General features: G+C 44.2%; 1 protein-coding gene across 3 annotated transcripts in view; it reads right to left on the bottom strand.

The window, feature by feature from the left end:
* NDEL1 (nudE neurodevelopment protein 1 like 1) overlaps positions 1-2,131 on the bottom strand; it is a 32,399-nt gene extending 30,268 nt beyond the window's left edge. For all 3 annotated transcript variants that reach the window (XM_063657072.1, XM_054456802.2, XM_063657071.1), the window contains exon 1: positions 2,094-2,131. The gene's annotated coding sequence lies outside the window, so the exon portion shown is untranslated. The remainder of the gene's footprint in view (positions 1-2,093) is intronic.
* Positions 2,132-23,007: the final 20,876 nt, after the last annotated feature.

Below are 23,007 nucleotides of genomic sequence, written 5' to 3'. Positions count from 1 at the left end.
AGGAGAATCGCTTGAACCCAGGAGGTGGAGGCTGCAGTGAGCCGAGATCGTGCCACTGCACTCCAGCCTGGACAACAGAGGGAGACTCCATCAAAAAAAAAAAAAAAAAAATTTATTATTCTCTGCCCGCCCCCACCCCATCTTTCTTTAATACCAGATCTCAATATGGACAGAGTCTCAAAAGCATGACAATTTTTACGTAAAGCATTATCATACTGTGTATGACCTTCAGAAATCTAGCAACAATCAGCTTATTTGAGTTTAAAACAGCCTGTCCAAAATGCCTTTTATTGACAAGGAAATTACTCTTTGTACAATGGTAAGAAAATCTATTTTCAATGATATTGTTTCTGGTTAACAGTTCTAAAATGGACTAATGACGTTGGAAGAGTTCTTTCAGAACTCACTGTTGGTAATACATGCCTTTTTACTGAAATTCTACTACTCTCAAAGGTGACATTTACAGAATTTTTAACTCTTCAAAGTTGATCATAAACACAGTCTCTCTTTGATTCTATCAGACTTCTTTTTTACTTTATGGAGTGCTCAGAAACTTACGTCAGAAGTAATTTTAAGCTTTAGTAACCAAATTTATCTCAGCATGGTTTAAAATGAAAATAAAAATAAGTTGTTTTGCAGATGTCATGAAAGCAAGATCTAAGTTTTACTAATGTTCCTACTTATTGTAAGCTCCTTATCCAACTTCAATTTATTTAATTTAAAAAAATCAAAAGAACTACAGCTTCAGAAGATTTAGCAACTTCTATCTGGATCAAGTCAAGTCAATCTCTAACCAGGGCTGGCCAAAGGTTTTGTTTCTCATGCACTCTAATTTTAAACAACAATAATTTTAATAATAATTCAGAAGAAGTACTTCACTTGGTTTCCCTTTACTTCTCTTCAGCCCATGACTTAACGCTGCATTGTGCCCATCAACTTCATGATTTAGCAAAGCCATTACGCTATCTTTTAAGCACATTAAGAGCAACACAATTTATCAGACAAAATAATTAACCAGCAACTCCTGAACAAGCTTCACAGTAAGATTTTTCTCATGACTGAGCAGCAGTTTTTATCCTAGGTGAGTTTGCTCAAAAATAATTGAGTAAGTAATCTACCAGCTTCTGGCATATCTTTGGCAAGTCACATTTTCTGCCTTGTTTTCTAGCTGAGAAGGGTATAAAAATCCCAAGAAAAGAAACCAAAACTCCGAGCCTAGAAATGTAAATTATGATCCAAGCTAAGCCACTCACTAGTTGGTTGAACCTAAGTATAAATCAATTACCCCCATCCCAGCTCCATTTCTCCATCGAAATAGCGATAACATAATCAGTTGCAACCACAAGGTGATGCGGTTCGAAAGAGATAGGAAGAAGAGTGTTCTGTAACGTGTACAGGTGCTACGTAAATAGAATGTAATAATCAGTAGTGACAGAACTCTCACCTCCTTTGCAAAACTTAAAGGGTCATCTCATGGCTTACAGCAAGAAAAGAGTCGAGCACAAGTAACCCGAGCCCGTTGGTGACACTTTCCCGAACTCCAGGGGGAGGACGATTAGCAGTTCCGGGCGGGAGTCAGGAGAACGCCAATCCGAGCCCAACGTGGGCTACTCGCGCTCTCAACCCCCATGGGAGACAGGCACTGAGAGATCAAAATGCAACCCCGCTCCAAGCCACCCTCGCAAATGAAGGAATTTCGGGGAGCAGGTAGGAGGAGGCGGGCTGGGCGCGCCGCTGCCACCTCCGACTGGGCCACTCCTTGCGCCGCCAGCGCCCCAGCCCACGGTGCCACGTCCCGGCCTCCGTCACCGCCAGCCCTCACCCCATCCGGAACGGGGCACATCCTCCGGAGGCCACCGGGATCGTTCCCTTGCAGGCGCCCCTGAGGGTCCACACGTCGGACCAGGGAAGGGAGGGGACAGTTAGAGCGGTTGGAACAGCTGCCCCCGGGCTGGCCGCCCCAGAACCCGGCCCGGCCCGCCCCGGCGGAGCCTCAGAGACGGCCCCGGGCCGGGAAGGCTCCCCAAGGGCAGGCCTCAGCGCTGCCGGCCCAGCGCAGCCCCTTAGGGAGCGGCCCCGCGCTGCAGGCTCACCTCCAATGTGTCAAAAGCGCATGTTCGCCGCCGCTCGACCGACGTCTCCGCTCCGCTGGCCTGGCCAGGCCCGCCCAGCCGCTCGGCTCAGCTCCCCGCCGCAGCGCCGAGCTCCACTCCGCGTACCTCCGCGCCCCTCCGCGCCCGGCTCCTCCCCGACACGTCAGGGGCTGCCTGGGTGTCCGAGGCCATTCTGTGACGCACGGAGGCGGGGCTCAGAGCATGCGCGGCAGCGCACGGGTGTGCGGGGCGGGGCGGGGCGGGGCTGGTGCCACAGGGGGCGGGCCAGAGTCCGGCGCGCTGACGTCAAGCTGACGGCGTCCTCTTGCGCAGGCGCTCCGGGACTCTGCGACCGGCTGGATTTGGCTTGTGCAGTTCCCCGAAACTGTTATTCGTGAGAGTGGTGCCAAGACGGATGGGAACCTGCCTTCGGTTTTCCGGCCACCAAGGCCCTTCAGGTGTCCGTGTGTCTGTGTTCCCGTTTATAAAATGAATGTCGGCTCATAGTTCACCTCCGAGTCCATTCCCTCTGCCCGAACGCCCCATGGAACACCAGGAGCATTCTAACGTCACTCTCACAAAGCTCTGTGTTGTTTTTACAGCATTTCCACTGCTTACATTTTGTATTTGTTCTCACCTTCCCCCAGTAGAATTCTAAGTTCCATGAGAGCTAGAACCTCTTATGCCTTGCTCTTCCCAACAGATAACTTGGTTCTAGGCAAAGTGGACGCTCAAATATTTGATGAATGAATGAATGGATTCGTTGGCACAAAGGGCATTTATGTTTAACCATTTATATATTGTATATATCTGAGCATATATTCATTTTTGTATACATGCGTGTACGTGTGTGTATGGGTGTGACTTTCTCCCCTCCAGGTCCCCCAAGAAATGGAGTCCTATGTATCTATATACCTCTTACAATCCATCTTGTTTTTTTGTTGTTGTTGGTTTTTTTTTTGAGACAGAGTTTCGCTCTTGTTGCCCAGGCTGGAGTGCAGTGGCGCGATCTCGGCTTACTGCAACCTCCGCCTCCCAGGTTCAAGCGATTCTCCTGCCTCAGCCTCCCTAGTAGCTGGGATTACAGGCGCCTGCCACCACGCCCGGCTAATTTTTGTATTTTTCGTAGAGACGGGGTTTCACCATGTTGGCCAGGCTGGTCTCGAACTCCTGACGTCGTGATCTGCCCGCCTCGGCCTCCCAAAGTGCTGGGATTACAGGCGTGAGCCACAGTGCCCGGCCCCCATCTTGCATTATTAATGTTTATATATTTTTAGTACGTAAACACACACGTGTATGTGTGTTTGCACGCGTGTGTATTCCCTAGCGGACTTGGAAGCAGGCTGGAGGGGATACTAGCTCAAAAAGGAGGGAAAGAGGGATAGGCAACTTACATAGGGAGTGGAAACTTAAAGGAAGAGATGCATTTTAAGAACTTTTGCTGTATAATGTACAAGGTAATCCTTTCTTTTCTTTTTAAGAGACGGGGTCTACTATGTTGCCCAGGCTGGTCAAGAACTCCTGACTTCGGCCAGGCGCTGCAGCACTTTGGGAGGCCAAGGCGGGCAAATCACCTGAGGCCAGGAGTTCGAGACCAGCCTGGCCAACATGGTGAAACCCCGTCTCTACTAAAAGTACAAAAATTAGCCGGGCATGGTGGTGGGCACCTGTAATCCTAGCTACTCCGGAGGCTGAGGCAGGAAAATCGCTCGAACCCAGGAGACGGAGGTTGCAGTGAGCACCACTACACTCTAACCTGGGCGACAGAGTGAGACTCCGTCTAAAAACAAACAAAACAAAACAAAACAAAAAAGAACTCCTGACTTCAGGCAATCTTCCCACCTCAGCCCCCCAAAGTCCTGGGATTACAGGCACCAGCCTCCATGCGGCATGCAATGTAATCCTTTCCAAATTCAGTGCTTTTAGGATTGGATTTGTGGGTGTGAACACAAAAATAATGTGTAAGACATGCCTCAAGGTGAAAACAAAGTGAGCCTAGGAGGCCCAGTTTATATTTTTGAGGGAGATGGACATAAACAGGAACAATGCAAGATGGATTGTAAGAGGTACCCAAATCAATAAAGATCAGAGAAGGGATTAATGGGGTTTGTGGGAAGGGTAACGTATTACATATGCCAATTATGAATAATATTATTAATAATATGCATATTATGAAAAAACTATGCATGGATTTCCAATTTTTTTTTTTCCACAGGGCCAAGCATGGTGGCCCATACCTGTAATCCCAGCACTTTGGGAAGCTGAGGTAGACAGATCACTTGAGCCCAGAAGTTCGAGACCAACCTGGGCAGCACAGTGAGACACCTGTCTCTAAAAAAATAAAATAAATGTTTGCACCAAAATAAATTTGTTCTAACTTGCTATAACATGTCTGAACAGGATCTAGCTTGAAGCACCAAGAAAGATAAGAAATCAGTTTGAAGAGAGTCCCTATCAGAACACATATTCTACAAAATTGAAGCAATAAAAAATACTAAATTTATGGTGAAGCCTGGGTGGAAAAATGGTGGAATCATTGATGCTTTATAAAAGTGTAAAAGGACAAAGCCCCAAAAGAAGTCAGCAGTTTACAAATGGATAATCCATTTTAAGAAGAAACATGATGATGTTGAAGATGAAGCCCACAGCAGCAGACCCTCCACATCAATTTGTGAGGAAAAAAAGTAATCTTGTTCATGTGCTGATTGAAAAGGATCAATGATTAACAGCAGAAACAATAGCCAGCACCACAGATATCTCAACTGATTTGGCCTACACAATCCTGACTGAAAAATTAAAGTTGAGCTAACTTTCCACCCAGTGGGTGCCAAAACCATTGTGCCCAGGTCAGCTGCTGACAAGAACAGAGCTTTCAAAAGTTCACACATTTTAAACAAGTGGGATCAAGATCCTGAAGCATTTTTTTTTTTTTTTTGAAGAATTGTAACCAAGAATGAAACTTGGCTTTACCAGTACAATCCTGAAGACAAAGCAGTGGCTACCAAGAAATAGAAGTGGTCCAGTCAAAGCAAAGTGAACCAGTCAAGAGCAAAAATCATGGCAACTATTTTGTGGGTTGTTCTAGGCATTTTGCTTATTGACTTTCTGGAGGACTAAAGAATAATAACATGTGCTTATTATGGAGTGTTTTGAGAAGATTAGCAAAGCTTTAGTGGAAAAATGCCCAGTAAACCTTCACCAGAGAGACCTTTCCACCATGATAAAGTTCCTGCTCATTTCTCTCATCAAACAAGGGCAATTTTGCAACAGTTTCAGTGGAAAATCACTAGACATTGCCTTACAGTCCCAATTTGGCTCCTTCTGAAGACTTTTTGTTTCCTAATCTTAAAAAATCTTTAGGCCGGGTACGGTGGCTCACACCTGTAATCCCAGCACTTTGGGAGGCTGAGGCGGGTGGATCACGAGGTCAGGAGATTGAAACCATCCTGGCTAACACGGTGAAAACCCGTCTCTACTAAAAATACAAAAACTTAGCCGGGCGTGGTGGCAGGCACCTGTAGTCCCAGCTACTTGGGAGACTGAGGCAGGAGAATGGTGTGAACCTGGGAGGTGGAGCTTGCAGTGAGCCGAGATCGTGCCACTGCACTCCAGCCTGGGCAACAGAGCGAGACTCTGTCTCGAAAAAATATATATTTTTTTAATATATATAAATTATTTTATATATAAATATATATATTATATATTATTTTATATATAAATATATATATTATATATTATATTTATATAAAAATATATTTTATATATTATATTTATATAAATATATATTTATATAATATATAAATATATATATTTATATATAAATATAATATATATTTATATAATTATATATGAATATATTCATATATAAATATATATTATATTTATATAAATATGATATACAAATATATATGATATATTTATATAAATATAATATATGATATATAATTATATATCATATATAAATATATTTTATATAATTATATATCATATATTTTATAATATATATCATATATTATATATTTTTATATATAAATATATATAAAGATATATATCTTTAAAGGCACCCATTTTTCTTCAGTTAATAATGTAAAAAAGACTGCATTAACATGCTTAAAATCCCCAGATCCTCAATTCTTTAGGGATGTACTAAATAAATGGCTGATATCATGGTTACAAAAGTATCCTGGCCTTGGTTGAGCACAGTGGCTCACACCTGTAATCTCAGCACTTTGGGAGACCCGGGGCAGGCAGATCACTTGAGGCCAGGAATTCAAGACTAGCCTGGCCAACATGGTGAAACCCCGTCTCTACTAAAAATATAGAAAAATTAGCTGAATGTGATGGCATGTGCCTGTAATCCCAGCTACTCAGGTGGCTGAAGCTTGAGAACCGCTTGAACCTGGGAGGTGGAAGTTGCAGTGAGCCAAGATCATGCCACTGGGTGACAGAGCAAGCCTGTTTCAAAAAAAAAAAAAAAAGTGTCTTGACCTTGATGGAGCTTATGTTGAGAAATAAAGTTTATATTTTTTAATTTTATCTTTTATTCCATTTTTCTATGAACTTTTCGAAGTTCTTTTGTATGCACTGGCAATTGTGCTAAACACTTGGTCTGCTTAATTTCATCCTCACAGTAATCCCATGAGTTAGGTACTGTTATTCCCATTTTTTAAATGAGGAAACAGACTCAGCAAGATGAAGTTTCCCAAAGTCTCTCAACTAGAAAGATGAGGCCTCAAGCCTCAAACCCACCCTGTTCGGATTGTCTAACTCTCCAGAAAACACACTATTAACAATTAGCAATTACTACCATGTATTGGGCTAGAGCACTGTGCTAAGTGCTTTACATACTTTCCCTCCCTCAATCCTCACAATGAGCCTGTGAGGCTGTAATTATTGCTTCCATTTTACATATTGTAGACTGAGACCCAGAGGAGCTAGGGCTTAAACTCAAGTAGGTCTTACTTCAAGGCCAGTGGCCTGGGACAATGAACTGGTACAGCTGGTTCAGGCTCTGGGGCCCTGCTTCCCTGGCTGAAGCTGTGCTCTGGCTGATGAGATCACAGACAGGGAGGGATGAATGAAGGCTTCCCTGTGGACCTGGTGCCAAGACAAAACAGTCCTATCCCAAGAGGAAAAAAATTAATAAGGGCTGCAGCTCTGTCCCTGCCTCCTGGCTGAGGTGCTGGGCAACGCAGAGTCATCTAATGGCAGGCCAGGCCCCTCGGAAAATGTTGGCATCATCTTCCAAGCTGCCACCCCTCCCGCGCAGCCTGGACCCAGAACTGGTGTTTGTCAGGACTGGACTATTGGCCTTATCTTAATGAACGGGCTTTGCCTGGCAGGATTCTAAGAGGTGCCGAACTGCCCAAACTGATGTAATTCCTTCCTCCTCGTGGTTGAGCTTTCTGCCTGGGAGATGGGCCCAGGGGCTGGGTATGGCAATTAACCATCAGCAACCTTTGCCCCAGCGCCTGCTTCCAATATACCAAATCCAGAAAAAATAAAGTGGAAAGGAAGATGGAAATCAGCCCCGAAAGGGAACAGAAGTTATAAAACCAGCCCTTGTGGCAGTAAAAAAGGTGAGTGAGGGCTGTCCTACCCTCTGCCTTTATAAATCATTAGGAAGGGGTTTGCCGAGGCATAAGTCCCAGTACAAGGTCTTTCTTGGATTGAGCCAAAGAGGTTAATGTCACAGTCCCTGAGAGCATGCATGAGGATCCCAACATCTCCCCTGTCACAAACTCTGAGATTCAGGAAACAGAGGCCAGATTCCACCACTGGGAGAGGTAGAGGTTGACCAGCTACCCTAAGGGAGATTTGGGTACAAGCCCGAACCCTAGCTAGTAAAGATGCTGGACTTCGGCCACATCACACACTCACAGAAGGTGATGTAAGGCACACAGGCCCACTATGGAAATTCTGACGAGATGGGGCATACTTAACTCTACTGAATCAGGTGAGCAAGGTATCTCAAAATCAGCTTCAGCCTAATCTCTATTCCTTTGGCCAGCATTTTTTGCTAATCTCTAAGGGTATAGATCTAGCTGGGCAAGGGACACCCACTGACTGGCCAGTTGCTAATGGTCTGGTGGATGTGTCCACCAGATGTCCCACCACCACCTCCAGCTCTACATGCCAAAACCCCAAACAGATTTTCCTTTGCCCCAACAGAAATTTCCAAAACAATTTTCATGTTTCTGCCAATGGTGCCATCATTCCAGTCAGTGAGGCACAAGGCACTCATCAAATCCCCTTAATCATTTCCCTCCCCAGCTTGCATCTCACTTACGTGGTCACCAAAGCCCAAAGACTTTCCCTTCCTAAACTCAAGTAAATCTATTCATTTTTCAGTACTTTCTTCCCACATCGCCCATAATCCAAAGTTTCTTATTTGTCTCTCCCTCCCTCCCTAAACTTCTCTCCCTCAAATTTCTTCTTGTTTTAGCCCAGCAGTCCACACATAACCATAAGAATAATCTTTCTAAAATCCCACTGTATACAGAGCATCCCTGGCTCCAAAACTTGTTTTGGCATCTTGTTACCTTTATGATAAGGAACAAAGTAGTCTCGTACTCAAGGCCCTCCCAAAGCAGCTCCAGCCCACTTCTACGGTCTATATCCTATGGATCACCTATCTAGGTCTGGCCAGACCCTCCAGCATGGTCCCCCAAATAGATGATTCCTTTCCTCTATGGGCCTATCTTGTTGACTTCCACTGCCCTTTACACTACGGCTGCTCCCTAGGCTTGGCCAACCCACCTTCTCCTCTGCTTTTTGAAGTCTCACTCATATGCTAGCTCCTCCAGGAAGCCTTCCCTGATACTCAAAGTCCCAAAGTGAGCACTCCTTCCTCTGAGCTCACACGGAGCTCTACACAGTTCACAAGAGACTTATTAAACATGGCCTTTTGGTCACAGAGATGTCCAATCTCCCCCAAGAAACCAAAACTCACTGAGTGTAGGGACAGCGTTGATTGTCTTAATATATCCCCAGCAACAGGCACTTAGCAAACACTCATTTAATATGCTTCAACGAAAGTGAAAGAATGAACCAATGGTCTGGTGGCTATAACTTCAAAGGCAAGACTGACAGAACATTCTGGAAAATACCCCAAATCCTGAAAAAAATCACCATAGACAGAGATTTTCGCTGGTATGAAAGGCTGAACTTAGATGATATAGGTTACAAAGGAACTAAGATTTGGGTCATAGGCAACTATGCCTTTTCTCTAGCCTAAATCTTAAACCCAGGCCATAGTGTCTATAATCCCCAATGCAATATCCTTTGCTTTTGTAATTAAATAATATTAATAATAATGTGTTTTTAAAATCTTAAAAATAGGCCGGGCGCGGTGGCTCATGCCTGTAATCCCAGCACTTTGGGAGGCCGAGGCGGGCAGATCACAAGGTCAGGAGATCGAGACTATCTTGGCTAACACGGTGAAACCCCGTCTCTACTAAAAATACAAAAAATTAGCCGGGCGTGGTGGCGGGAGCCTGTAGTCCCAGCTACTCGGGAGGCTGACGCAGGAGAATGGCATGAACCCGGGAGGCAGAGCTTGCAGTGAGCCAAGATTGTGCCACTGCAGTCTGGCCTGGGTGAAAGAGCGAGACTCCATCTCAAAAAAAAAATCTTAAAAATATACACTTGGGGCCAGGCATGGGGGCTCACACCTGTAATCCCAGCACTTTGGGAGGCCAGGATGGGCAGATCACGTGGTCAGGAGTTCGAGACCAGCCTGGCCAGTATGGTGAAACCCCATGTCTACTAAAAATGCAAAAAGTAGCCAGGTGTGGTGGCACATGCCTGTAATCCCAGCTACTCGGGAGGCTGAGGCAGGAGAATTGCTTGAACCCAGGAAGCGGAGGTTGCGGTGAGTCAAGGTCGCACCACTGCGCTCCAGCCTGGGCGACAGAGTGAGACTCTGTCTCGGAAAAAAATATATATACACACAGACACACACACACACACTTGAGCCTTTAGGTGAGAAGTGGTTTTATTTAGAGAGAAAAGTATTTCATTCATTAGCAAGGAGTTTAGTGCCTGCTGAGGACCAGGCACTGTTCTAAGCCATGGATATCCCACCACAACTTTAAAAAGCACCCCCGCCCCTACCCAATATAATTAGCTTATATTCTAAAGGGAAAATAGACAATAAGCAAATAGACTAATCTATTTCTGCCAGGTCATGAGAAATGCTATAAAGAAAAACAACCAGGGCAAAGGATACAGTGTGGCAGGGCTGCTCCCTGAGTGAAAATAGGGCTTAATATTCATAGGATTCTCTTCCTCCATAAAGTTGTCAAGGCCCTTAAAACCAAAGACTACAATATAAGATGTAACCAAGATGTGAAATTTTAAAAGAACACAAAAGTATGTGCAGATGCCTTAAATAGAAAAATGCATCTTAATTTTTCATCATAACATTTGGCACTGAGTGGGCGCTCAATAAATATTGGTCGTATAAATGGGTTGCTGGGCGGTCCACAGAATGCCAGATCCTTCAACCAGGAGATGAATTTCCCCTTCCAAGACTTTGGGTGGTTTTTTTGTTTGTTTGTTTTTTGTTTTTGTTTTGAGACGGAGTCTCGCTCTGTCGCCCAGGCTGGAGTGCAGTGACGCGAACTTGGCTCACTGTGACCTCTGCCTCCCAGGTTCAAGCGATTCTCCTGCCTCAGCCTCCCGCCTCCGAGTAGCTGGAACTATATAGGCCTGCACCACCACACCTGGCTAATTTTTTGTATTTTTAGTAGAGACGGGGTGTCACCATGTTGGCCAGGCAGGTCTTGAACTCCTGGCCTCAAATGATCTGCCTGCCTCGGCCTCCCAAAGTCCTGGGATTACAGGCATGAGCCACCATGCCCAGCCTCCCTTCCAAGACTTTGAATGGTAACCAACTCATGTCTGATTCAAAAATGCTTACTTATGGTTAGGTCCCTGACCCAGCCAGCCACAAACAGCCAGCCTGGGCTATTCCTATACCACCTTGAAGGGAAAGAAGGTTCTATTTGTTGTCTTTATTGCATCCTCATTAGCTTCTGGAGCAAACAGAGCTCACTGACCACTCAAAGCAGCTCAGACTCCCAAACCTCAGCTCTCCCATCAGTTTGTCCCCACACTTTCAAACTCCAGTTGGCTGTAAGTCAACAGAAAGGCTGGAATTGGGTAGAGATGAATTTGCTATGCAGTGTCTTAGGCTTCAAGCCCCCTTCCCCTTCCTTCCCTTTCCACTGTACCTGAGAATGCAGCCTGCTTCTGGCCCTTGGCCTCCTTGCCAGGAAGGTGCTTTGCCTTGTGCAGGCCGCCAGGTGTAGCCTGCTGAAAGATGGCTTTTAGAAAAGAGAAAAATGAGAACAGTTTAGGTTGTGGCTGAAACAGGCCTTTCTATGAAAGTCCTGCCCTGGGTGATGGTACCTGGAAAGAAAGAGACCTCATCCTTATCCAGGGGGGTAAACTGAGGTTTCAAGAGCCTTTAATCCGCTATTGAGGTTTGTCTGGCCTTTTCTCCCTTATTGATGGAACTTGATACCCTGCCATGCTCCCAAGAATCTCTGGCTGGTCCAAATTTCTTCCCAGAAGTCTCCCTGGACTGTGGACTTCCTTCTGATACGGAACCTCACGGTTTTCCTGACTTCCCCAAGCTTCAGTCTTCACTGTCATCCTTGGCTCTCATCCCAGCCACTTGACAGCCACTACCCACACCCCAGAGTGGCAGCTGCCTCCCAAGAAAAGGATGGCATGACACTGTTAATTGCTCATTGGGTTAACACCTGGCAACCCCAAGGGCTGTTGACATCACACCTCCATAAATAGTGTGACTGTCCCTGGGAAAAAATGATATGTGTTCACATACCTTGATACAGACAAGGTGGCGCCAGGTTTACCTACTCCCAAACTAGACTAATGAAATGACGGGGCTGAAAAGAAGTGGAGTGTTTCTTACCAGTCTAAGCTTATTAAGCAATTTCAGCCCAATTCCCATTACCAGGTAAGCCAATGAGTCAAAGTTGCCAGGACCAAAAGATCATGCTTCCAACCATTCAACAAATATTTAATGAGGGCCTGGCCCTGTTCTAGATGCCTGGCATAGCACAATTGACAAAAGAAGCTAAATTCTTTCCTTCCTGGAGATTTTCTAAAAATGAAAAAACAAAAAGAAGGAAAATAAAAGGGAAACAGAAATAGAGAGGCTGGGCTCAAGGGCTTACTCCCGTAATCCCAACACTTTAGGAGGCTAAGGTAGGAGGATCACTTGAGGTCAGGAATTGAAAACCAGCCTGTGTAACATGGCGAGACCCATCTCCATGTAAACTTAAAAATTAGCTAGGCAAGGTGGCTCACATTTGTAATCCTAGCTATTCTGTAGCCTGAGGTGGGAGGATGGCTGGAGGCCAGGGATTTGAGGCTGCAGTGAGCCATGATTGTACCATGCGTTGGTTGCCTGGGTAACAGAGCAAGACCTTAACTCAAAAAAGAAAAAAGAAAAAAAAAATAGACAAAGAACCCTGAGTATGACAGCAGTAACAAGTGCTAAGGAGAAAAAAATTAGCCAAGGTTTTTTTTAAATAGTTTACATTTAAGGTAGCATCTAGGGCAGCAGCCATGACTTATTTATCTCTGGCCCCAATGCCTGGCATGTTATGGGCAGTTAACATTTATTGAATGAATAAAAGCTTTCAATGATTTTTTTTTTTTGAGACAAGGTCTCACCCTGTCACCGAGGCTGGAGTACAGTGGTTCGCTCACAGTTCACTGCAGCCTCGACCTCCTGGGCTCAGGTGATCCCCCGACCTCAGCCTCTCAAGTACTTGGGACCACAGGCATGTGCCACCACACCCAGCTAATTTTTGTACTTTTTGTAGAGATGGGGTTTCACCATGTTGCCCAGGCTGGTCTCAAACTCCTAGGCTCAAGCAATCCTCCACCTCGGCCTCCCAAAGTGCTAGGATTACAGGCGTGTGCCGCTGCGCCTGGTCTCAAAGCACTTTTTTAGTTTAGAACTTTAATAAAGAACTTCCCTTTAGAAACAAGCAATAAGAAGCAATTGACAAAATTTTTAAATGCAGGCGGCTAAGAAACATGTGAATCATATCCTACCTTGATCCTAATCAAAGACATTCAAAGTAGGACAGCAAAGAAGAGAGTCCATATTTCATCCAACAGGTATAAGAGATTCTAAAACACTAGACGACAAATGCATACAAGAGCACTGAGAAACGAGCACCCTCGTGAAAAGGGCTAAGGAGGATGTCGCAGTTCTTGGTAGGCAGTTTAGCAGCCTGTATCAAACACTTACAAACGTGGAACCTCAGCTAGGCATGGGGGTTCACGTCTGTAATTCCAGCACCGTGGCAGCAAGGCAAGGGGACTGCTTGAGCCCAGGAGTTCAAGACCAGCCTGAGCAAGACAGTGAGAGCCCGTCTCTACAAAAAATGTAAAAGGAATAAAAACTTTATATTAAAAAAACAAAGGGCCGGGCGTGGTGGCTCACGCCTGTAATCCCAGCACTTTGGGACGCCGAGGCGGGCGGATCACGAGGTCAGGAGATCGAGACCATCCTGGCTAACATGGTGAAACCCCATCTCTACTAAAAATACAAAAAAAAAAAAAAATTAGCTAGGCGTGGTGGCGGGCACCTGTAGTCCCAGCTACTCAGGAGGCTGAGGCAGGAGAATGGTGTGAACCCGGGAGGCGGAGCTTCCTGTGAGCTGAGATTGCACCACTGCACTCCAGCCTAGGCGACAGAGCGAGACTCCGTCTCAAAACAAAAGAAAAAAAAAACAACAAAAAAACACAAAGGTGCAACCTTTGTGATCCAGCGTTCTGCTTCTAGGGATTTACCTAAAGGGAAGTATTAAGGATGTGTGCAAATTGTCCAACAGGATGTTCATCAAAGCATTGTTTAGCAAAAAATTAGGAACAACATGGACTAAAGGACTAATGAAGTGGAATGATGTGATAGCTACACAATATAACAGTATCCAAATGGTAACAACATTACAGAAGAATATTAATAAGGAAAATGTCCACAATATGCAGTTAAATGACTCAAGCAGTTAACTCAACAATAGGTGTGTGATCCCATCTTTGTAAAGTAGAAAAACATACATACGTTATGCATTAGACAAAGAGTCTGGGGACAAAAACACCAAAATGAGGTGAGATCACAGTCTAATCTCTCTCTCTTCTGTTCTTCCTTCCTTTTTTCTTTTCTGTATTTTTATCAAAAATGTCTTAAACGTGTAATTTTCTAAAGTTTAAAAAATAAGGATGCATCCAAACTTAACAAAGCAAGATAATTTCCTCAAAATTCTGTGTAAATGATGTAAACTATTTCCTAAGCCTATGGATTTAGGATCTGTTAAAATTTTTTTAAAAGGCAGCCTTTCAGCCGAGTAACCCCAGTGAATACAAGAATGACCTGAGCACTCGTGTCAGTAAATCCTCAGTGGAAGGGTTCCCAATTCTGCAACACAGATCTTAGGAATTAATTCCCTTCTGCTCTGACTCCCTAATTAGTCCAACCTGATGTTATATGTACAATTCCCTCCTTTTTTTTTTTTTTTTTTTTTGTTTTGAGACAGAGTCGTGCTCTGTCACCCAGACTGGAGTGCAGTGGCCTGATCTCGGCTCACTGCAACCTTCGCCTCCTGTGTTCAAGCAATTCTCCTGCCTCAGCCTCCTGAATAGCTGGGATTACAGGACTGCACAACCATGCCTGGCTATTTTTTGTATTTTTAGTAGAGATGGGGTTTTGCCATGTTGGTCAGGCTGGTCTCGAACGCCTGGCCTCAGGCAATCTGCCCGCCTCAGCCTCCCAAAGTGCTGGGATGATAGGCATGAGCCACCACACCCGGACTACACTTCCCTCTTGTAAACATATATGCTGGCTCTCCAGTGTAAGTTTCCACCCTACAATCTTTTCAATTTCACACCTTCTAAACACCTACTAACTGAAAACATAACGACATCTGAGACTTTGAGTGGCAGAATTACCTGGGACGTCAACTGTCACCAATCTAGAATGTTAAGGATTGCTTCTCTAGGGGGGGTCACTTGTCTGGTGACCATTTTCTAAATAAGAACAAAATAATACCCCAACCATTTAAAACTAAAACTTAATATGATAAAATAACAGCATGTGGGATCGCAGAAGAAATTTCACACTAGTTTTCATCCATCCCTGTATGATACAACACAAATCTAGATGTCTGCTTCGAAATTACAAGGGGGGGCCGGGTGCGGTGGCTCACGCCTGTAATCCCAACACTTTGGGAGGCTGAGGCGGGTGGATCACGAGGTCAGGAGTTCAAGACCAGCCAACATGATGAAACCCCGTCTCTACTAAAAATACAAAAATTAGCCGGGTGTGGTAGTGGGTGCCTGTAATCCCAGCTACTCAGGAGGCTGAGGCAGAGAATTGCTGAGACAGAGGTTGCAGTGAGCCGAGATCACACCATTGCACTCCAGCCTGGGCGACAGAGCAAGACTCTGTCTCAAAAAAAAAAAAGGAAAAGGAAAAAAGAAAATTACAAGGCGGTTTTATGGCCTTTACATGGAAAACATTTTCCGCTGAAAATTAGGCGACGGGACTTCTTCACTCAGGAGTGCCTATACTATAGAGGTGGATTTTTATTCATAAACACTGAATTGCAGACCTGAAACATCCCAGTTTCCATGTTAATCACAGTAGAAATGCCCCTTCCAGGAGAGGGAAGCAGGCCAGGCAGAAGAGAAGACATTCACTGAAGTGCTGGGGACAAGATAAAGGGGAGGCAGGGGCTGGGCATAGTGGCGGGCACCTGTAATCCCAGCTGCTTGGGAGGCTGAGGCAGGAGAATCACCTGAACCCAGGAGGCGGAGGATGCAGTGGGCAGAGATCGCACCACTGCACTCCAGCCTGGGCAATAGAGCAAGGCTCCGTCAACAACAACAAAAAAAGGTGCGGGTGGAGGGGATAGGCAGGGGAGCCCTTTCTCCAAGCACGTTGCTGTTTCAACAATTTTCTAAAGATTATGTGTTAACAGGATGGTTATTAACACCCCGATAAAAAGATATTAGAGGAAGTAGTTTGAAAGCAAGAGGCCCAGAGACATAGAGAAGAGGATCAAAGGACAGCAAGGTTCCACCCTCCACCCCCAGCCATTGCAGGCACCACCTTTTCTCAGGGCTCCCACACTGGTGTGAGAACCCAGCCATGCCTCGTGTTATTCACCTTGGCCAAATCAGCGCCATCCCAGCTGATTTTGTTAAAGGGATTTCCCTTCTCTGGGCCTCAGTTTCTTCATATGTAAAATGATCAGGTTGAACCAGATGACACTGTTGACAGTGAGTGAGTCAGGACCCACCCTGACACCTAGCCAAGCACCATCCCGGTGGAGCAGAGAGCCCTTCCTCTCCTCGGCCAGCCTGCAGAACGTGATGGCAGAGTCAGCCCTCTCCTGGGAGGGTGAGGGTAATGACTAAGGATAGTCTTATTCTTGCCAGCGTTCCTCTCTATGCCCTAAGGAATTGCTGATCTTGCAGAATGAACCACTTCATGGGCATCTAAGGTCTGGTGTATTTGTTTCCTATGGCTGCTATAATTACCACAAGCCTAGTGGCTTAAACCAACAGATTTATCTTCTTGCACTTCTGAAGGTCAGGAGTGTCTAAACCGATACTTAAAGAGCTAAAATTAAGGTGTTGGGCAGCGTTGGGTCCTCCTGAAAGCTCGGAGAGAGTCAGTTTCTTGCCTCCTCCAGCTCCTAGAGGCCACCAGCGCTCCTTGGCTTGCAGCTGCATTTGCTCCAATAGCTGCTGCCATCATCATATTGCCTTCTCTGACTTTGATAAGCCTCCCTCTTTTAAGGACCCTTCTGATTACATTGAGCTGACCCAGATAATCCCCCCCAACCTAAAAGCCTTAATTTAATTATATCTGCAAAGTCCCTTTTGCCATATAAGGTAACATACAGGTTCTGGGGATTAGGATGTGAACATTTTGGGGGGGCCTATTATTCTGCCTACCCCTTTCTGATCTTCCAGTTTTACCGCTTGCACATTATTTGCTGTTTCTGCATATCATCTTTGAATATTTATTTGAATGTACTCACTTATTTAAAGATTAGCTTAAATCTTCCATTAACGTCATTCTAAACGATCATCTCTATGAAACTATAGAATTGATGTTAATCATATTTTCCCTAACATTCCCTAAAATAAATACCTAACTATTGAAATTTCAAATGTGCATCTCTTACCACTTAACATCAATCTGCCTGTCACCAGTGGTACACAGACCATCACTTAGGGAACAAAAATATTGTTCAGCCTACTGAATTTACAAAAGAGGGTAATTTGTCCAAGAATACACACCAGCAAAGAGCAAAACTTCAGCTACACCCACAACTTCGGCTTCCTGTCTCCATGCTCATCAATGACAACTTCAAAGTACGTCAGCTTTTCCTTAATAGCATCCCTAACATTGATGATTCATATAATCTAAGGCTTGGTTCCCCTTCTCTTACACTCATAGGTATTTTATATTTGAAAAATATATAATGAGACTTATAAGGGCTTATATAAAGGGCTTTCCTTTGCTTCCCCTGTCAACCAGCATTCATACATCTGACTTATCTGTGTTAAACAGCAGCCTGTTTACTTGACCCACATCTGGGCAGCGTCCAGGCCGCAGGGAAGAATAAGCTGAGAATGGAGGTCAGTTGCCAGTGGTGACTTTGTAGTTTGCCCTTTGGCATCTGTCCCAGATGCAAATTGAACTTTGAAACCACCTTTGAGAAGCCAAGAGTCCTTTCTGTACACAGACTGTGGGATGATGTAATTGTCCTCTTCTTACATAACAATCAGCATGCAATTTTAAAAAAAATAGCTATCCTTTATTGAATATTTAGTATGGGACAGGCCCTGTGTGAAGTGTTGTATTTTTTATTTTGGGGGGGCAGCCTCTTGAACCAGAGCAGGCTCAGAGAACTTAACTCCGATAAGTTACAAACACTCATTCACAACAATGCTATGAAGCAGCTATTTGTGTTCCCACTTTACAGAGGAGGAAACCCAGTCCAGTCCTAGTGAGGTTAAGCAATGTCTCCAAGGTCACACAGCTAGTATGACAGGGTCAGCATTCATAGACCCTCAGACATAGAAGAGAACTTTGAAATAATCTGCCACATGAGAAAACCAGGGAAGTTGAGCCATCTGCCCAAGGACATATGGGTCTGAGTTAGTGGCCGACTCAGGGACAAAATTCAAGTCTTCAGCTCTTAGACCAGTCTCTGTCTTTGGATTTTTCTCTCTGTTAAGCTATTATTTCTCCTCATTCCATCCCCGCACTCCTTCATGGGTGCTTCTGGCCCTCGTCAGTTTCACCGTGATGCAAAGCTGTGGAGGTATCTAATGAGGGTCCCAGAATGACCCTTCCCGATCACTCCCTCTGACCCAGCAACAAACATGGAAAGTGCTAGAAAATCTCTATGAGTCTGTATTCATTAAATTGGAATTAGTAATAATGTAACCTGAAAAGAATTAAAGTTTACCTTTATCCTTTTTCCCCCCAAAAAAGAGAATGCTAAGCAGATACATGGTGGAAACAGGATTAGATGGGGTCATGATCAAGAGAGGAACTTGTTAATCAAAATTTTAACCCAATAGGAACCTAAATGTGTGTCATTTAGGAGATTGGCTAAATAAATGATTGTATATACATACAAAGAAATACTGTATGGCCATTGGAAATGATGTCATAGAACAATGCATATGAGAACAAATTATGATTTCATAAGTTGAAAGCATGACACAAAATAAAATTACTCTTCTTTTTATAAGTATATGCTCAGAAAAAAAGACTGGAAGGATATATTTATAAGTGGTGGTTATCTCTGAGTGATTCATATTTTTTGTGTGTGTTTATCAGTATTTTCCAAATTTTTACAGCAAATACACATTACTTTTATAATCTAAGGGAAGAAAATCATCAAAAACTTTAGGTGAAGTCATTAAGAATCACTATTTTGTAAAGTCTGCTCTGAGACTGCATATACAAGAAAATAAGGGATCAGGCCAGGTGTGGTGGCTCACACCTGTAATCCCAGCACTTTGAGAGGCCCAGGCAGTAGGATTGTTTGAGGCCAGGAGTTCAAGACCATCCAGGGCAACATGGCAAGACACTGCGTCTATACAAAATAAAAAAAAATAGCCAGGCATGGTGGTGTGTGCTTATAGTCTCAGCTACTTGGGAGGCTCTGGTGGGAGTATCACTTGAGCCTAGGAGGTTGATGCTGCAGTGAACCGTGATCACACCACTGCACTCCAGCCTGGGTGATAGAGTGAGACTTGGTCAAAAAAATAAAAAAGAAGAGAGAGAAAGAGAAAGAGAGAGAGAGGAAGAAAGAAAAGAAAAGAAAGAAAGAAAAAAGAAAGAAAGAAAAGAGAGGGAGGGAGGGAGGGAAGGAAGGAAGGAAAGAAGGAAGGAAGGAGACAGAGAAAGAAAGAAAAGAGAAAGAGAGAGGAAGGAGGGAAGGAAGGAAGGAAAGAAGGAAGGAAGGAAGCAGCCATAAACTTTTTTATAGAGCTGGCCATACATTAATAATTTAACAGTCATCCTGCCCTAGTAGAAAAATGAGCAATGGACACAAATAGATGGTTCATAGAAGAGATATAAATGGCCAATAAACACCTAAGAAGACCCTCAGCTACATCATTAATAACTTTTAAACATAAATTAAAATGACATTGAGATATCTCCTTGCTTTTTGCTTATCAGATTAGCAAAATTTAAGACAAATGGTAATACTCAATGTTAGTAAAGTGTAAGGAAGCCCACTGTCTCCTGCCATGCTGGTCGCAGAGTGAAAAATGCAGTAACCATCTCAGTTACCATGATGGATTAAACAAGTGTATCTTCACTTCCTCTTGAAATCCCACCAAAAAAAAAGATCGAACAAAAATTTTAAAAGTTATAAACCCACAGGGACAGAGGATAGGAAAGGAAATAACAGTGGACAAGGGATGTCAACAGGATTTTGGAAGCTGGAAAGTGGATGAGTAAGCAACAGCTGATGCGGTAGATCAGAAAAGGCTGAAAACTAAATGCCAACCAGAAGCAAGAAGTGCTGTGCCTCTAACTCCAGAAAGTCTCAGGAACTGGAGGTGCGGGCTACTTTGAAAAGCAAGGTAGGGTGGGGCTAAAAACAGGAAGATCTGTCGAAACATATGATGTGTTTACAAAGCATTTCAACACAGGCTTCACAGCCCAGGCAATCAACAAGCCAAGGCATCTACTTCTCTCTCACACCAGCAGGAGAAGGTGGTTTGCTCTCTGGAGGAACTAAACCAGAATAGCTCCAGATTTGGACACATCCGAGGGCAGGGTTAAGTCACTACATAAAGGGAAGAAGGATTTGGGAGAGGGGAAGTCTTTGAAGCTACATACAGAATGATGGGACCCCCTCGTGTCCCCTGATGGCCCCCCAGAATGTTAGCAGCCTGGCTTGCACCCTCCAGGCAGGAGATTGGAGCATTCTTCTGGGGGGGTTCCCAATCATATGGACTGGTCCCCCCATTTGATCCAACAACCAAGGCCAGATATAGATACAGACACACGCACAGACACAGACACAAACACCCTCCAATCGGCTTCTAGTTCCTTGATCATAAAAATGAACATTCAACAAGGAATCACCAAACATTTGAGGAAGGCTCCAGTATGAAAGATAGAACAAAATAGCGTAAAAGAAATTCAAGGGCTTCAATATAAGCCATAGGTTCAGGAAAAGAAAAAGGAAAAAGAGGCTTGGCGCAGTGGCTCATGCCTGTAATCCCAGCACTTTGGGAGGCCAAGGTGGGTGGATCTCTTGAGGTCAAGATACAAAAATTAGCCAGGCGTGGTGGTGCATGCCTGTAATCCCAGCTATTTGGGAGGCTGAGGCACAAGAATCACTTGAACCTGGGAGGCAGAGGTTGCAATGACCGAGATTGCACCGCTGTACTCCAGCCTGGGAGACAGAGCAAGAGTCTGTTTCGAAAAAAAGAAAGAAAGAAAAAAGAAAAAAGAAAAGAGAGAGAGAGAGATTCAGCAGCAATAGACACAATGCAGGGAGCAGAAGTAAGCTTGAAAAAATGTTTAATATCTTCAGAGAAATAAACAAAGGCATTACATCATGAAACAAGAACATGGGGCTTCAAAAAAAGAAATGAGAACAAGAGCCCTTTTTAAAAAACAATGAGGGTCGAAATTAAAATATTCATTTGAAGAACATGACCATTAAATTGAGAAAATCTTCCAAAACAGAAGAACAAAAGACAGATCACCCAAACAGGAGATTAAAGGAAGAAAATGAGAGGATAAACCCCAAAGTCTAATATTCAAATAATAGGAGTTTCAGAAAGCAAGTACAGGGGATATGAGGAGGAAGGAATTATTTTAAAATAATAATTCAAGAGATTTTTCCAGAATTGAATAACATGAGCACCCAGATTGAAAGGGTCTCCTGAGTACACAGGACAATCGATGAAAAAACACCCACAGACGAAATTTCAGTTTCCTAGGGATGACAAGACACTCCTAAAAACTTCCACAGACATAAAACCAGGACAAGTACAAAGGATCCTGAATCATAATAGCAGAAGACTTCAACAATAAACTAGAAGCTTGAAAACAATGAACCATTGCCTTTAACATTCAGAGAAAATAATCATTTCCAACAATTATTCTAAATCAAGCCAGACCCTTCAACAAGTATAAGAATAGAATGAAGGCCTGTTTCCAGATAGTCAAAATCTATCAAAATTACCTCCTATCATTGGAAGATGCATGTCACCAAAACAGGGAAGAAAATAAAGAGGAAAATGTGAGATCCATACAAACAGACAAGTACTGTATGATTCTCCTCATATGGGGTAATTAGAAGAGTGAAATTCATAGAAATGGAAAGCAGAATGATGGTTGCCAGGGCCTGGGAGGGAGGGGAAAATGGGGATTCAGTGCTTAATGGGTACAGAGTTTCAGTTTGGGAAGATGAAGAAGTTCTGGAGATGGGTGGTGGTGATAGTAAGCACAACAATGTGAACGTACTTAATGCCACTGAACTGTACACTTAAAAATAATTAAAATGGGCCAGGCGCAGTGACTCATGCCTGTAATCCCAGCACTTTGGGAGGCCGAGATGAGTGGATCACGAGGTCAGGTGTTCGACACCAGCCTGGCCATCATGGTGAAACCCCGTCTCTACTAAAAATACAAAAAATTAGCTGGACATGGTGGCAGGCGCCTGTAATCCCAGCTACTCAGGAGGCTGAGGCAGGAGAATCTCTTGAACCTGGGAGACAGAGGTTGCAGTGAACCGAGATTGCGCCATCGCACTCCAGCCCGGGCAACAGTGCGAGACTCCCTCTATTTACCACAATAAAAAATGTAAAATGGGCAAGGCACATTAAAAATGGAAAATGGGTGTCTCACGCCTGTAATCCCAGTGCTGGGAGACCGAGCCAAGAGGATGGCTTGAGCCCAGGAGTTCCAGAACAGCCTAGGCAACATGGTGAAGCCCTGTCTCTACAAAAAATACAAAAATCAGCCAAGTATGGCAGCACGTGCCTGTAGTCCCAGCTACTCAGGAGGCTGAGGTAAGAGGATCACCTGAGCCCGGGGAGGTCGAGGCTGCAGTGAGCTGTGATTTCGCCACTGCACTCCAGCCTGGGCAACAGAGTGAGACCCTATCTCTAAATAAATAAATAAATGTTAAAACTATAAAGTGGCAAAAAAAAGTATACATATAAATTAAAAAGTGGCAAAACCTTGTCTCTAAAAAAATGCAAAAAATTAGCCAAGTATGAGGGCAGACACCTGTGGCCCCAGCTACTTGGGAGGCTGAGGTGGGAGGATGGCTTAAGCCCCGGGAATTCAAGACTGTAGTAAGCT

Source organism: Pongo pygmaeus, chromosome 19, assembly GCF_028885625.2.
Source record: "Pongo pygmaeus isolate AG05252 chromosome 19, NHGRI_mPonPyg2-v2.0_pri, whole genome shotgun sequence".
Taxonomy (NCBI): Eukaryota; Metazoa; Chordata; class Mammalia; order Primates; family Hominidae; genus Pongo; species Pongo pygmaeus.
Note: the sequence above shows the minus strand (reverse complement) of the source record. Positions and strands in the feature narration are given on the sequence as shown.